We start from the raw sequence: 18,024 nt of genomic DNA, 5'->3' as shown, positions 1-18,024 counted from the left end.
ATTTAAGGAATCTAATAGTTTGTTTGGCCAAGCTTCTAAAATCAGCTTATTTCAAAAAGTGCTTTTCAAAAAAATACTTTTAGCTAAAATCAGTTTGTGCTTGGCTAATTAATTTTAAAAGTACTTTTGAGCAGCAATTAATGTTTGGCCAAGCTTTTAAAAAGTGTTTCTACGTATATTTTTCTCAATAGTGTTTTTCAAAAAAATTGCTTTTGGGCAAAAATAATTTTTTCTAGCTTCTGAAAAACCGCTTCTGCCACTCCCCATAAGTACTTATTTTTTCCCAAAAGCTTAGTCAAACACCTCACTTTTAAAAAATAAGCAATTTTGGAAAAAAAAAAAAAGCTTGGCCAAACAGGCTATTAACTATGGAGGAATTTTACCGAGATTATGGTTCCCTAAATTTCAACAGAAATAATCAGAGAAAATGACAAAAGTGGTCCTTATGTTTGAGTGTAGGTTTAAAGAAGCCCCTTAAGTATGTAATGAACCTTTTTGATCCTTTAAGTTTGTCAAAAATTACTACTCCCTTCGTCCCAATTTGTTCGAAGGTTGATCAGTTTGGGGAGTCAGACAGTTTTTTCTTTAACTGAATTTTAAACATAGATTCTTGAGTATTTTATAATAAAATTTACATATTTGAAAACTACATAAAAAGTATTATAATAGCCCGTTTGGCCAAGCTTCTAAAATCAGCTTATTTTAAAAAGTAAAAACAGTTTGTGTTTGGCCAATTAATTTAATAAATACTTTTGAGCAGAAATTAGTGTTTGACCAAGCTTTTAAAAAGTGCTTCTAAGTGTATTTTTCTCAATTTTTTAAAAGAGTATTTTTGGGCAAAAACTATTTTTTTAGCTTCTGAAAAACTGCTTCTACTCATCAAAAGCAATCTATATCTATATCTATATATTATTAAAAGCAGAGGAAGAAACACCACATTCAGCCAAGTGGCAGGCTAATAATAAGTCACTTGGCAATTTAGGACAAGAAATTAGTTATTCATAAAAAAAACTAAGCCAAGTGGCAAGATACTACACCACCACTTAGCAAATTTTAGGATTTTTCATAAAAAGGAAAAAAAAACTTCTCCAAAGCTTTTAAATACCCAAAAAAAATCGTATGATTTCTATATTATATAAACACTGGTTTCAACGTGTCAGCTTGATGTCAATCAATCTCCAGCTGAGGGTATATTCGACTTTGCACCATTAATAAGTTATAGGCATAATACATAAACAGAACGTTAAACTTGGTCTCGGTAAAGTATGCCCTCATTGACTTTAGGTGTGCGCAAGTAGGCACCTCGACTTATCTTGCCTTTTTTTTTTTTTTTTTTTTTGGAAACCACTAAGTAACCTTAGTGGAGGATCCTCAACTTATCTAGAGTTGAACAAGTGAACATAAATGCTGGCGTGGCAAATAAATTTTGGAGGGCCACATGAGTGCCATGTAAGCATTTGTATTTATGCGTTCAACTTTATACAAGTTGAGGTGCCTACTTGCGCACACCCAAAGTTAGAGAGCATATTTGCCAGCTGAGGCCAAGTTTAAGGGTCTGTTTATGTATTATGCCTTAACTTATACGTAGAGCTGTCAATATAGGTTTAGCTCGTGAGGCTGGCCCAACCCAACCCTTTATTTAAGTAGGGTTGGGCTAAGATTTCTTTGGCCCATATAAACGGGCTCGAAAGCCCCGGCCCTCTCTTGGACCCCTTCCTAGGCCCTCGAGGTTGGGTTATGATTTACCCTTGAGGCCAGAAAAGAATAATAAATTAATTATTTAAAAAAATATATAAGTAAATTAAACAAATAGATAAAAAGTAATGAGAAAAACGAATGTACTCACTACTAAGTAGTAATTAGAAACTGGAGTAATAATTTTTAGTCTTGAATTTGTTCTCTTGAATTTTTACTTCTATGATATGGATTTGTGCAAGAATGGGTGGTAGAAGATTCTATTTCATATTGCAAAAGTTTCATGTACAAATTGTACGAAAAATTACTTAGAAAATGTTATTTTGAAAAACGAAAAAACTTAAAGAGCTAGCCTGTCCCAACCCACGACCCGGTTAAGGCTGGGTTGAGCTGCCATTTTGCAGGCTCTTCAATTAAAAGGGACAGCCTGTCCTAGCCCATTTAATTCTTTAGCCCTTTAGGACTGAGTTGGGTTGGGTTGGGCCAGCCCATTTTGACTTATACGTGCCTTCTATCCTACCCCTAAATAGACACGTAACACACACTTTGAGGCTTGATTTCTTTCCGACCCTAATATCTTCTAGATCTTTCACTCCAGTATTTCTCCCTCTTCGACTTCTTCATCGCTAGCTCTTTCTCTGCTGATTTTGTATATCTATATCTGTATCTGAATAATAAATCGGGAGGAATTGCAGGCTTTTCTCATACGGAAATTGTTCAGGTTATTTTCTTCAATTTGATTTCTGATTATTTTTCCATTTGGACGGGATTTCCCTGCTAAAATTACCTTGAGAATTATTGAAGATTTTTGCTTATGTCTAGGGATGGAAAAGAGGTTAAGAGACCCAGGAGAAAATTATGGGGGACTGTAGTAAGGCATTGTATGAAATAATTATAGTTGGGGATGTGTCAAATAGCTTGATGATGTTATGTAGAGTATGTTCAATATACATAATTGCTTGTGTACCTGCTTTGGGATTTCTCAGTGAATGTGTGAATTGGAGAATATCAGGTAGTTGATAGGCAGTATTTAATTAGAGGTAATTTTTTTTTTCATTCATTGTTTTTCTCTTTTTAGCTTTAATATCTTTTGTGATTTCTGTGTTTGATATAGATTTAACTTTTTAATCCATTCCAATTATAACAGTAGTCGATTTAGAATTTGAAATTATCAAGTTTCATGTGATTTGAATGTTGAATAATTTTGATATTACGCTCAGAAAATGCAGAAAATTCATAGTCGCCTCGATTAACTAGATACCATGGCATAGCAGTCGTTTAATTTTTCCTTTAAGTACTATTTAAATCTTTGATGTTCAACACCTGCGAGTTAACGCCCCAGGCTATAAGCTGGTTTTAAGGTTTGTCAGCCCACTTCCTTTGAGAAACTATCTTGCCCTCAACATTTATATGAATGGATGGAGCTAGCAATTCTTATTAACGCACCAACAACAATAACAACTACGTTCTAATCTCAAACTGGTCGTGCCTTAGTAACAAACCAAAATTTTTGAAAATGTTACACCGAAGATAGGAGACAAAAGCCACTCTGTTCTTGTACCTGTTATCTGGAAGGTAGGATATTACTCTTAAGTGTAATATTTATGAAGACTTGTTTGTGGATTATTGGTTAAGAAAATTTATTGATATCTCTGAAAGGAAATAATATAAAGTTGAGTCAAATTGGGCGGTTGGGTTGTGACTCATCATTTAGCCCATCTTGATCTAATACATCTTTGTCCAATCAAGCTTCGGGCAGAGTTGGGCATTGGTCATGTTCATACCTGAGTTATAATCGAGAGGGAAGTTATACTTTGCTTTAGCACCTGATGTCAAGTAACAGGAAGCAACTCCTCATATGTATGTACTGGCATATATAAAGCTGCAACGCAATTTCTTTGCCACAACGACTTGGTTTAGGTTTTCCATGTCTATCGTAAAGGTAATTAATGTTCTGGAGAAACTAAAAGTATGTCATTCAGGTGCTGTTTCCATAGGTTTTTGACAAGATTCACAAAATTAAGAATTATTGAGGGAGTCGAAGGAAAAGAAGTATACAAAAAGTACAGATAAATATAAGATGATGATCCACATCTACAAAAAACAGCCTTTGCGTTCAACTAAGGGTGCTTACGTTGAGCTTTAGAGATTGTCTCTGTTTGCTATAGAAACATGCTTTGTTACGAAGAGTTACTTGATGCATGGTACCAAATACGATAGTTCCTTAAGAAGTAAGAAGGATACCATCTTGAATTAAATGCGATTTTTCACGGTGTGGGTAAGACGTGCTAGATGAAATAATAGATGCTAACTTCTTCGTCTCTGTAGTGAGAACCGAATTTGTTATCCATTTTTTATGTCAATTAAATTTGAATTTTAAGTATCAGATATTTTTCTTCAATTTTTAGCTCGACATCAACTGCCATAAAATCATAAAAACTTTAGCCTTTAGCTCACTAGCATCTTGATCATCTTGATGTTGAAGCTTACTTTAGATCATACTGTCGTTTAGAGGGTAAGCAAACAGGTCAGCACAAAGAACAAACTGGAGGGCACTCTGTGAATATTGAATTTGTACGTACTTTACATCCTTTCATGTTATCTTGATCTATTGGTGTTCTGAAAGTACGTCAAATCCTCTTCATAATATTTTTCTTTCAAATATGAAAATAAAAAAGAATAAATCTATTTTTGGCACTCTTCTAAATTTCAATTTCTTTTAATTTTAATTTCTTTTAATTGATTGGTGGTTACTTGCTTTTTATGGGTGCTCGAAGACTTCTCCTTAATATTGTGATTTTTGGAATGGTAAAGATTGGTTGCTACACCAATGAAAACAGCCCCTGCTAGGTGTTCAAGATGAAAACAAATATGTCTGTGATGTATAGGTGGATGCACATATTTTCTATAATTTCTTCGGGTATTTTGTCTATAATATAATATTAGAATGGTTCTTCTAGACAGTGTAGCAAGGCCCTTCTGCACATACATTGTACATAAGAGTATCCTATTAAGTTCTTTGATTAAGTTTTACAAATTGTCATTTATTTCATATTCTACAAATTGTAACTATAAATAGTCGATCCTACCTTGCCGGGCCATCCTCCCCTAGTATATAAAGATTTTAGAAAAGTACCTATACTTCTTAGTGCTAAACGTTTTTAAAAAATAAAATATGGCTGGTTTTAGTACGTAGTCGATTGTTAAGTTGAGATAGTCCAATTAAGATATAAAAGTAGAACGTGTTCACACAAACACGATGATTACAACAACAAACATACCCAGTGTAATCTCACAAGTGAAGTTTGGGGATAATACGATGATTATTAGGGTGTAATTTTGTCCAGATCTTGTTCCGCTTAGTAGTTATATTTCAGTTACTTTACAAATTCCAACTATTTCTCAACTACAGAACCGAAAAATATCTAATTCACACCATTTTTACGATTTAATCTTATACTGATATCAAACTCTAGGGTGAAGTTGTTTCTAATCTACCTTTTCTTTTCTTCCTTGAATAACATATATTATCGGGGAAGAATATCTCGACAGGTATGGGTCTTGTCAAACCCCCCATCATCACGGATTAGTGGAGCCTGGATAATGGATTGAATAAAAAAAAAAGTCGGGGAAGAGAATCATCCAGATAATTCTTTTTTTTTTTTTTTTTTTTCCTTCATTTCTGCGGCTTCTCAAATTTTATCAAATAAACACCACCTTAAATTGTAAAGGTGTTGTTTGTGCCTTGTTTCACTTTATGTCCCAAAGCAGAGTTGACTTTTTCTAAAGATAAAAATTAATTATGCAATAGTGGTGTTGTTAGAAATAAGTGTCGTGTTCTTTTTGCAGAGGCATTAGGAAAGCAAACGCAATAAGTAGATGAGATGGTGCCCTACCGTATAACGTGAATAAATTACAATTGATAATCATTCTGTCTATTCATATTGGTATTTTGAAGAGGAAATAATGATTAGTTCTCAAGTGGTAGATTAATTAATCATTATTTGACTGACCCAGTTGATTTAAATTGGTAGATTAAAGACTTATTGACTCCCATTACGCCTAAAGTCATTTTATAATCCACCAATTTACTTTACACCTTTTCACAACTAATGGTGTAATAAAGCAAAAGAGTGTGTAAATTAATCAAATTACGAAATTACAAAAAATAATCTAGTTATTTATGATTAGGATAAAATTAACAGAAAAAAGAAAAAAAAGAAGAAGCTGAGTATCTATTGATTTCTTAAAATGGACAAGTAAAAGAGAGAGATATTTTTAGTATACATACGACCTCACTAGGAGTAAATATTTTTAAATATTTCAAAATATCATTTTATTTGAGATAAATTAAAACTTAAAGCATGTCACATAAATCGGGACAAAAAAATCACTTTATTTTGTTCTTACTAAACTATATATTGTGCTGGCGGCCTAAAAAAAAATCGTTGTAGATGAATAATGATTAATGACCAGTGAAAATGTGAGGGTGGATACAATTAACGACCAAATTGATCATCAGATAATGCCCTCGTTGGCGTCACAAAGCTATAGTATGTCATAATCCAATAAATGCTAGGAAGAAAGTAAAAAAATAGTGTTGTTGAAATAGATAAAATATTTGCGTATCCACTCAACTTGCAAGCTGTTTACTATTAGTCTACTGGTATTCATTGCGTTTCTTTTGACTTGTCCAGTAATTTTATCACTTTTTTATTACAAAAATCATTAAATATTTCTATTTTATTAAAGTATTCATTATATAGAAAATCTAAATTTACTAATAGTAGTCTAATAATTTTGAAATAGTTACTCAATATTCAACAATAAAGGTTAAATTTTAAAAAATTAATTAATTTTCTCTTATTTTGTTAAAGTGGATAGATAAAGAAAATTATTTTGAGTATATATATTAAACAAATAAAAGCAAAGGAATGAAATATTATTTAATACAACAACAAACCATCCAGCTAATAAATAGAGCAGCAAGTTCGTTTGTTTTTGCAAAAAGATTTTGTCGTTCAATGATCTCAAATTCTCAAGTTGTAGATTAATTAATCATTATTTGACTGACCCAGTTGATTTAAATTGGTAGATTAAGATTTATTGACTCCCATTACGCACTAAAGTCATTTTATAATCCACCAATTTACTTTTACACCTTTTCACAACTAATGGTGTACTAAAGCAAAAGTGTGTGTGAATTAATCAAATTATTAAATTTGTGTTTTTAACATGTCAGGCCTGCGATTGCGGACCTCTTTCAGGCTTTTACGGCCGAATCATTATGCTAGTGCTACCGTTGACTTGTTCTTGGCCTTTGTTGGACTGACTATAATCAGGATTTTCTCTCGCGGTCACAATTATTGGTTAAGTAGGCGTAACTCCGCATTAGTTAAGCAATATAAATGTGAATTCTCTTTTTCACTGGCTATTGTAGCTAAAAACTATGCAGATGTTTTCCTAACTCTTCTCTTTGTACAAAAGTATCATTTCTTGTATTGTAAGCACGATAAGGAACATCGAATTGTGGTTTAGACAACAGAGATAATCTGTCACGACCCAACCCCGTAGGCCGTGACTCGTGCCCGAGTTGGACACTCATACGTACCCTTTACCCCACATATGCGTAATAGTAAAATAAACAAGTATAATAATTAAAGATATCATCAGAGGACGCACGAAGTGAGTATGACGCACGAAGGCCGATCGGCCGTCACAAAATATACATACAATCCCCACGTACACGAACTTACAAAACATATACGAACCCATATACATGTCTACGGACCTCGGTGACCGAAAGCATAAACATATGACGGGACGGGCCCCGTCGTACCACGAAATCCGAATGTACATACATATCGGAAAAATTTGTACAAAATGTAAGCTCGAACAAAGGAGCGACCGTGATAGCGATAGATGTCACAAGCGGACGGATGCGCAAGCGCGTGTCGTGCACATGGGCGTGAAACACGGACCCCGAAGGAAGGGGGTCGGTACGGAAAATGTCCGAATATGTAAAGCGAGAGACGGTAATAAACAAAATCGAAATCGGAACAGAATATGCGGAGAATGAACAAAGTGCGTATACAATCAAAATACATGTCAGAAATCGTAAATAGTGTATGCAGAAAACATATGCCAAAGCCGGCCCCGTTAGGGACTCCCAAGAATCGAACGTGGTCGCCCCGACGCTAGCGCCACAAGCATAACGGATCATAACATAACGGATGGCCATATCGAACATAATCATAACAAAGCGTACATGGCACAACATACACCCTGACCCATTGTACGTATAATACACCTCCCACATGCCGGAGCACGGCGAACAATGCGGAGAAACGCTTGAGAACATATCTTGGCCGGGCTCGGTGTGGAAATATTGAGGCATCCACGAGTGGAGTAGTGAGAAACTAAATGCGGTAAAATACCATATGGATTTCCAGAGACTCGATGAGGCATAGCGAATGACAAATTAAGCAATGGAATCGGACGGAATCGTATTAAGCGAATATCGGATGTCATAATGAATTACGGAGAAATAATCTTCCTATGATCGTTTTCATATTCCAAAATAGTTTATAGGACTTAAGGAAATATTTAAAACAATTTTTATTTAGTAGTTAAGATAATAGTTAAAGCGTTTCCTTAAAAAACCGCTCAAAACCAATCATAAACATAAAGGGGTAAAATCGGAATTTAGCGGGTCCACCTCGGGACAACCGAGGCGATGGAAGCAGATCATGCATATTAGGCGTATGGAATCATCTATATAGGTCCTAGGGACGGTTCATAACCTTCTAGGAGATTTACGAACATTTACATAAACTTTTCATCAAAACATACTTGGAGGATTCAATTCTATTGAACGAAAAAGGGGCATTTTCAAACGCGGATTCCGAAGAGCAGAACACTTTCCAAGGCGCAAATCCGATCCTAGTACACTTAGATCATGCCAAGAAAGAGATGGAAAAGCTTTACATACCTTTTACGCCTTCAACGTTCTCCAAAACTCAAATCTCTTTTCGTCAAAATCTACAAATGGTCAAGTTTACCATAAGTTAACCATAAGGCTTTAGGCATTCATTTTAAACTAATTCTTGTCTAACAAAATTTCGCTTGACACCTCCCCTATAAATGTGACGCCCCGAGAATTTATCTCGGCTCCATACCAACAACAACCAAGCCAACAACCTTAAATATCAACTAGAATCACATATTAGCACAAATCGGCACCTTAACGCATAAGCGACAACTTACAAATAACTTCGATTTTTTAATCCAATCATGATGTTTTCATACTCATTTACCTTCCAAATCATCCCAACGCCATCCAAAGACATTACACATGATTTCTCATATTATTCATAAAATATATAAATTTTCCACCGAAACCATAACTCGTCCAAAACTTCCATTCTTCAACCAACATGGTCATAACACATTATCATTTATCAAATTCATTAATAACAATCATAACTGGCACATAAACAAAGCATTTCCATAGTTACATCATAACCACATTAGAACACATATTCTCTTATAACAACATATAAGCCATTCTAATGCCAAACTTATATCGTTAAACCTCCATTCACACTATAAAGATCATAACGACGCAACTAACATATTAAACAAAATAAATTCATCATTATTCATCACCATACATCTCACGGCCACATATCTTTTTTTCCAACTTCATTCCATTTTTGTTCGACTTTCATTTCCAATACAAGTTTCACAATAACCACAACTATAATATGACATAAAATTCAACATACCTAGTCTACATATAATCGGCCACTTGCACACACACACTTCCGCCATGCAAACTTCCATATTTTTATATGTTCTACTCGTTTACATGTACTACTACGCAAACAAACCTTCAAAACACCATTAGAAAGGATGAATTCTTACCTTACACACAACTTCTTCACTAGAACAACTTGTCAACTTGGAGGATTTAATGCTTCTTCTTCCAAACCAATTACACCAAGTTGTAGAGGAGGCTTGACTTAGCAAGAAAATCACAAGATACTAATTGTTGGAACAAGATCAAAGGACTTGGAATTTTTTTTTTCTCTTCTTTTTCTATTCGGCCGAGAGCCTTTTGTTGGAGAAGTTCTTCAACTTTTTTTTGTTTCTTGAATTTTCTTGAAGCTTTGACTCCTTCTTATAATTATTAAGGCACATGGTTGCCACATGACTTAAATTATGGGTTGGGCCAAACCATACATGGCCGGCCACCTCTTTTCTTTGGGCCAAATTTTTCATTTAATTTCTTGAGCCCATTGACGATGGGTCGCTTTTGAAAGTTCACGGAACTAATTTACAAGATTCCAAATTTGCCCTTAACCTTTCTTAATATTTCCGCGTCCATATTTCCTTAAACATCACATGCACCTTAAGTAGGATCCAATTAAAGCCTTATTTCTTACCATTCCGAATAGTTTCCAATCTTTCCGACTACGCACAAAATGCGAGGTGTAACATAATCTATGGCCATTAAAATTATTTGCTACTTCACATCTCTTATCAGAAGAATGAAAAGAATTTAAGGAATAGAGGAATGGAGATTGTAACTTTTCAGTAGAAAAAAAATGAAGAAGTAGCAGAGGAAGAAGTACCGAGGTCTAGGAGTTTTAGGTTTAACAGGTGTTTGTTTGAAGAGTAACTTTATCCAACTAATTTTCATTAAACTTAATGAAAGTTATTTTTGTTAAACTTTGCTTATTGGGTCCAAAAATTCAAGATCAACCCCCTGAAGAAATTGTATGGATTGCCCTTCAAATGGGCTGATATTTAGTTTTTACCCTTCAAATGGGCTGGTCTTTAATTTTTGTCCTTCGACAATCGAACTTATGCCTGGTAGGCGTAAGTTCAGCATGTTGGGCATACCTTATGAATATTATGAAACGAAATTATAAACTTATGCACCAAAAAATTACGAGGGGCAAAAATTAAAGACCAGCATAGGACTAAAAGTTCAAATGACCCCAGCCCCTTCATGGGCCATTTGTGAATTTGAACGATTGCCCTTTTTCGGGGGTGGTCTTTAACTTTTTCCCCTCAAATTGCTGGTCTTTAATTTTTGACATTCGCCTAATATATCCCGAGGTTCTGAGTTCGAACCCCGGCTCAGTAAAAAAGAAAATTTGCAATGCAGAATTTTAGTAGCAAAGTTAGGCCTATTTGGGCAAAAGTAAGGCCTTAAGGCCTAAATTTTGTAGAATTCAAGTAGAGTAAAAAAAAAAAAATGACCTAACAATACCTATTTAAGACTCTATATTACAAAATATAAGAATACTTTTTCTTATTTACAAAATATACCAACAAAATTACAAAGTATATCAGATTTGAGTTTAATGAGGTACCCACGATTTTAGGCTTTTTTTAAGGAAGAAAATCTGATTTTAAATGTGGACTTAATTCTAGAATAGCTACCATTCAACTTCTTCTTCCTTTTAAAAATCTCTCTCCCTCTCCCTCTCTCTCTCTCTCTCTCTCTCTCTCTCTCTCTCTCTCTCTCTCCCTCCCTTCCTCCCTCTATGATAGACACAATTTTCATACCTAAAATCCATCTTCTCTCCTAGTATAAATTTTTAAACCAATATTACAAAGTATTTTTGATTACTAACTAGTGTATTAATTGTATATAAAAATTGATTTGTATCGTTTTGAGATATATATGATCACTGTGTGTTTTGAAAATTTGTATAAATTATATAAACTGTAGTTTTAAAAAATGTTGAAAACTAATATATGTATGAAATGTGTATGGAGTATGCTATATGTCATTTTTTAGATATAAGCGACACAATGTGTATGAAATGCGAATAAATTCGATATCAATTGGTCTTAAAAATGTTGAAAACTGATATGTGTATGAAATGTGAATGGAATTTGGTTTGTATCAATTAGAAAACTTATTATGCATATATACTTTCTCATAATCTATACATACTTTGATCAGATTTTATACAATTTATATGTACTTTATCGTAATCACAATATACATATAACTTTTATACATATTTCATACGTGGAAATTATAACGAATTTATACATTTATACATATTGAATACAAAATTAATATATATTTATTTTCTGGTGTATGAACTTTGTATAGAATCTGGTTTGTATCAATTACAAGTTTATTATACATATTTTTCTCAAAATTTATACATACGTTGATTAGATTTTATACAATTTATATGTACTTTATAATAATCAAAATACACATACAATTTTTATACATTTTTGTATATAAAAATTATGAGCATCTATACAGTTATACATAGTGCACACGAAACCTATACATATATGTTTTTTGGTGTATGAACTTTGTACATAAAAATTACCGATTATAATGGACTTTTTTGAGTAAAAGTTGGAGAAAATTAGGTAACAATATCTCTTAATTTGAATGGGGAGAGAAAAGTGGATGAAATAAGGAAAGAAAAGTTGGAGAAAATTAGGGAACTATATCTCTAAATTTTGAATGGAGAAAGAAAAGTGGGTAAAATTATTTAATGTGTTTTATTTGTTTTTTTTTTTAATTTACCTAATTCGTATAGATTTTGTAACAACTCTATTGATATATTTTATAAACTGAAAAATATCGTCATGTTCTGTAAATATATCCTCTTACCATGTACATATATGTTTTTTTCTGGCTTGCAAAATTTTGCAAGGCAAACTTTTGCCCTAAAGCAGAATTTTAGTGAAGCATTGCCTTGCGAAATTGTGTTTTTTTACTAAACGGGAGTTTGAACCCAAAACCTCGGGGTATTTTCGGTCACTTTTTTAAGCTAAGGACGAAAATTAAAGACCAACAATTTGAGGGACGAAATTTAAAGACCAACAATTTGAGGGACAAAAATTAAAGACAAGCGCCTTTGAAAGCCATTCCATGCAAAAAAATGAACTTCCCATTCATTTTTTTTGTACTACTTGTCCTTCATTTGGGGTGGTCTTTAATTTTTGTACTTCAAATTGGTGGTCTTTAATTTTTCTCCTTCGCCTAATACTCCGAGGTTCTGGGTTCAAACCTCTGCTCAGTAAAAAAAAAAGGAATTTTCGCAAAGCAGATGTTTGGATTCGCAAGGCAGAATTTTAAGGCAGAGATTTGCATGCAAAATTCTGCCTTGCGAATCCAAGCTCTACCTTGTGAATTTTTTTTAAAATTTTTGACCGAGCGGAGGTTCGAACCCGAAATCAAATTTTTTTTAGCGAAAGACAAAAATTAAAGACCACCCCCAGCGAAGGACAATCCTACAAATTGCCCCTATCCCATTCAAAATGAGCCCAAATATCTCTAAACCAAGCCCAAACCCGAGAGGCTAGTGATTTTCACGTATAAATAGTCCTTTCAATTACCTCTCAGCTCCCTCCACTTTTAGAAACGTGTAACCGAAACAGAGATCTGTTCGTGTGAGTTTGAATTTGATCCTTTGACAATAGGCCAGTAGTTTCTCTTTTTCTTTGATATGCTTAAATTTCAAACATGTTAATGAGCCTTTGAGTATTGTGAAAATATTGTTCCAAAATAGAACACGGCTGATGCATATCCGTATCCCGTAAATTCTCGAAATTCAGATCAATTAGCGTCTCGTAAAAGTTGGAACAATTTCTGTCCATACAGGGGCCAACATTCTCTGCCAAAGCAATGTGGCTCTCATTATGCAAACAAGTCGGAACAGACTGGTGGTGCCACAAGGTACCATAACAGTTCTCTCAAACACATGGCTATCAAGTGTGCAGGGGCGGATGTAGCTTAGTATATGGGGTTCCCAGGAACCCCCCATGTATTTGTTCGAATCCTATATTTGTATTGAAAAATTAAGTAAATATATATCAAATACGACTTGGGAACCCACAAGCATAACCATTCTCTTTATATTTTTTAATTTGATATGGGTTGGAACCCACAAGCATCAAATCCTGAATCCGCCTCTGCAAGTGTGCCCAGCAAAAGAACTTGTTCAATTGGATTCATCCGCAGGAACTCGGGTATCTTGTGTGCGACATTCATTGCAAAATTCCCCTCGAGCTTAACCTGTACGACGGCGTACTCTACAACAAGAAGTGTTGTGAAGGCGTTGGCTTTTGCATTTGACGCCGGAAAAATCAGAACCATATAGGGCTTTAGACTTGGGAATACAGTGATACACTAGTGTGGAAGGGTCGAAAGCTCTGAATATAAAGAGAGGCAGATTGAAAGCGTCTTCAGACTCCATTGCATAGACAAGAGAAGAGTCAACAATAGCCGCAACAGGATTCTCTCCAAACTCCATTGTTGGTATCGCATGAAATGCATTAAATGAGAGACACCAGGGGAGACTCCTATCTAACACAAGGGAGACACCTTCAAATATTGGTGGTATAAAATAAGAATCAATTACCGCAATGCCTGCAGATCTCGCAAAGTTAATTAAATTGGTAAAGCATATCAGTTGCATCTCCTTGGGGATTTTCTACAAATACCTTGTCCTTGGAGCAGTCACATGGTGTATATTGGACTGTGTCAAATACCTGGACTGCAATAGGCACCATGGGGTTCCCTGCAAATTCATTTGTGGATATTCGAAACTGAAAACTATTATCAAACACTAGTGCTACATTGTCGAACACAAGTCCACATGAACCAGGATCAAATGGAAACTGAAGTAACACATGTTGAGCAACACCAGATTATGGCTAAGATGAACCTTCTCAAGGGAAAGATTGAGAAGTAGCTGTACATTTATCATTAGGAAGAGACAACAGCTGCCTGAGATGAGTTAGAATGGACTAACATGATCACCAGTGAAGATTTATATAGCTGACTCCAACTTGTTTGTAACAGAAGTGTAGTTATTGTACGAGTTAGCACCTGAAGGCGCTGACAAGGAACTTCAATCACGTGCAGATTTTCTAAAGGAGTAAGAAGATTAGCTGCTGAGTGCACTGAGGCTGAGATATTCAATGCTGCCATGGACACGAAGTCTGGAGGACCTACCAATTGGCTATGAAAAGGGTTGGGTTTGGTAGGTGAAAAAAAAAAAAACTTGTGAATTGATGTGGACTTAATTCTGTTAGTTAATTAATGATTTCAATGTGAAACTTATAAATCTTGCATAAGGTGAGCTTCAGGCATAAAATGGTGCATATGAAATATAAAATTCTAGTTATGAATTGATCTATCCTCATAGCAAGTCCAATTAATTTGTCTCTAGATGTATATCTCATTTTCGTTGTATCAATTCACTATGCTCTCAAAGTGACTCATGTATGTTATTCCTTGATCAATATATGAACATGTAAACGCGCCTAGAGTTTGTTTCAGTCGTTAGAGTGTGGTTAGGCATACATCACGACTTCATCTTAACCATAAACAAAAGTTTGGAATTTTAAATAGTGAAGAGTAAAGGGATCAGACTCATTATCCATCGAGTTTCAAACTGTGCGCCAGCTCACCCTCGAGGAGAACTTTTTGCTTATAACAAAATGCACATGTAAAATTTTCTTTTTTGATACGAAGAAAAGCACATATAAACATTTCTTCTTGTTGATACTTGTATTATTGGATTTATCTTATCGCAAATATTAGGTTCTTGGGTAATTATATCCATTTGTTTAAGTTTGCTATTTGTTCATAAAATTCTCTAACCTACTGGAATCCTCGATAACTAACAAAAGCCAGAAAGGAGAGAGCTAGTATAGAAGGGGGAGGCCATGCAATAGAAAAAGCACACTTTTCTCGGCCTTTTGGCCCTTGTAGGTGATTTCCAAGGATGTGCTTAGAAGTGTATGGTTATGGTTTTGAGCTTTTTACCTCTCTTGTCTTTTGGCAAGACGTTAAGTTTAAATTTTTTTGTTAAGCGGGGTCAAAAGTTCAAGGCCTTTCTAATCCAAGGTTATTGAGTGTAATTTTTTGGGCTCTTGAGCATTGTCAATGTGTTGCACTACTGCATGGGCCTGACGCACCCGACCAATTCAAGTTTAATTTTGAACTCCAAATCAATTGTGGGTTTTGTATGCATTTGTAGCCCAGACAAAATCCTTTGCTTATGCATTTCTGGAGTACCTTTTGTTCAATAATAACTAAATCATCTTTAATTTAATGCGTCATACTTCATATGAGATGAGCTTGCTTCTATTTTCTAAAAAGAATTGGCGATGAACTTAAATTATTAGATAAAAGAATTGCCATTTGAACACTTGTAATACTTAGAAGTTCGACAAATTCTTAATCATTACTTTTCTTCTAAGCATATCACACGATATGCAATTGAAAATGAAAAGTTTCAAAACAAAATTGTAAGAAAAATAATGCAATCGATTCTTCAATAATTAATTGGCTTGTTTGCAATCATTTGACATTGGATGTGATGTTAAGTGTATTTATACGCTTTTTCGCCATCTTTTATTCATATTTATATCTTGTTTTAGAGCTAAATGCATTAAATACACTAACATCTATTGACTATTTGATATGGGACTAATTTGTGCTTTATTGTGAAATCTAGATGCTTTACGTTGAAAATGTGTGTCAAGTGGGCGAAGATGAAGATATTTGGAACCATTTGAACCACAGGGGGCCGAGTTGAAAAAAGGTTAGGGGGCCGGCTTGGAGAGGGAAAGGGTGTCCTACCATGCATACACGTTGGCTAAGGCACACTCGGGCAAATGGAATGTGAAGTAGCAGCTTTATAGTTAGTGGGCCGTTTTTTTTTTTTTTTTTCAAGTTCTTATACAAAAATAGACATTTACATTTACTAATAATAATAAAATTAACATTTACATCTAATGATAAAATTGCTAAATTAAAAAAAGTTTATTTTGGTCAAATTCAAAAAGCTAGCCGTTGTAAATTTAAAAACTAGTCGTTGCTAATTTTATTCGAACCCCTAAATTTATGAATAACTTCACTTTGGTCATATTTTCAAACTATAAATACCCCTCCATTCTTCTTCATTTTCGCACAATTCTTCCACAATTCTCTCTTTATCTAAATTTGTTTTTCAACTAGTGTACATTAATTCATTTAATCACCTTCTCCTCGAGTTGAAGATCAACTTCAAGTGCGGTGTGGATGCATTTTGAGCGAGTAAACTAAGAGAGAACATGTTAAATGTCAACATTCAGGTGACATATATCTCCACAAGATATCCGAGCGTCGGGTATTAGCCTATTATAAATGCATTTGTGTGAGGGGTGGAGGGGGAGATATCGGTGTGTTGCGTAGACACTCGAGAGTGAAAAGGCATAGAAATTAAGAACTGAATGATTTATCAAATGTGATATTTGTCGAGATAAGTACTATAACAATCTAATATATACTATATACTGAAAATGTATCAAAGGTATATTTGTTGAGAAAACAAGAATGTCTAGCTTTAAAATACAATTTTAAAGAAAACTAAAGTGCTCCGTAAAAAGAGACTCCTAATTTATTGGTAAAATACTTATTATTAGTAATAAATGTAGTACTTATCTTTTTTTTTTATTTGAAGTTTTTATTTTCTTTTATTTTTCTTTTATTTTGTGTATTTTCTTTTGGCCATCATCAAGACTGGGCATGGTGGGCAACTTTAAAATATTGTCCGTTCAACATGATATACTCTCGATAAAGCCCACCTAGCTAAAAGAAAGCCCCTTACACCTCTTAGTAAGGATTTAGTGCCGGCCCACTTGACACTCTTACTTTACGTTGAAAATGCTACGGTGCGGAGATGAAGATATTTGGAACAAAAATTGAACAAAATAATTGTTGATGTTGAAAAAAGGAAAAAGTAATTAATACAAATAAAAGGCCTACCATGCATACACGTTGGCTAAGGCATATTTGTGGATTTCAAATGGAATGTGAAGTAGCAGCTTTTGATTTTGGCAATATCATGTGTGATGAGCATTTAATGTTTGTCTATGAGGCAGCCAGCAATTGGAGCAAGTAAAAGATAGTCACAAACTTGAAGAGCAAAACCAACGTACCTGGCAGCAACCCTCGCTGGGCGAAGCCCATAGCGAGGCATGGCCTTGCTTTATGGCTCGCTCAGGGAGGCCACACTTTCCAAATTAAAAAATTCTTTCCAATTTATTTTGGACTCGATTATTTCGTCTGGGCTTTTTCCTACATCTATAAATAGTCCATAAGATATGATTTTTAGGAACTTTTGGACCTAGAGAGAGAGCAAGGAGCCGCCGTGAGATTATTGGGTTTTATCTTTTCTTCTCTTTACTACCAATTTTTGTATTTTCTTTAGATGATTTGTTGTTTTTCCTCCATGTCTATGTGGAGCTAAACTTCTTGTTCTAGGGTTATGGTTCTTTCATGAA

The 18,024-nt window shown here is 34.4% G+C and overlaps 1 protein-coding gene and 1 long non-coding RNA gene across 4 annotated transcripts in view; both read left to right on the top strand.

Annotated features, from left to right (window-relative positions):
- The window catches only part of LOC132050492 (probable protein phosphatase 2C 26), an 80,384-nt gene that overhangs the window by 33,089 nt on the left and 29,271 nt on the right, over window positions 1-18,024 (top strand). The window lies entirely within an intron of this gene.
- Window positions 2,279-2,981, top strand: LOC132051198 (uncharacterized). The gene is made up of 2 exons (XR_009413624.1): window positions 2,279-2,416; window positions 2,518-2,981. It is a non-coding gene; the product is annotated as an uncharacterized LOC132051198 (long non-coding RNA).

The sequence above is a fragment of the Lycium ferocissimum genome, chromosome 3 (genome assembly GCF_029784015.1).
Source record: "Lycium ferocissimum isolate CSIRO_LF1 chromosome 3, AGI_CSIRO_Lferr_CH_V1, whole genome shotgun sequence".
NCBI lineage: Eukaryota > Viridiplantae > Streptophyta > Magnoliopsida > Solanales > Solanaceae > Lycium > Lycium ferocissimum.
This window is presented reverse-complemented; position numbering and strand designations above follow the sequence as displayed.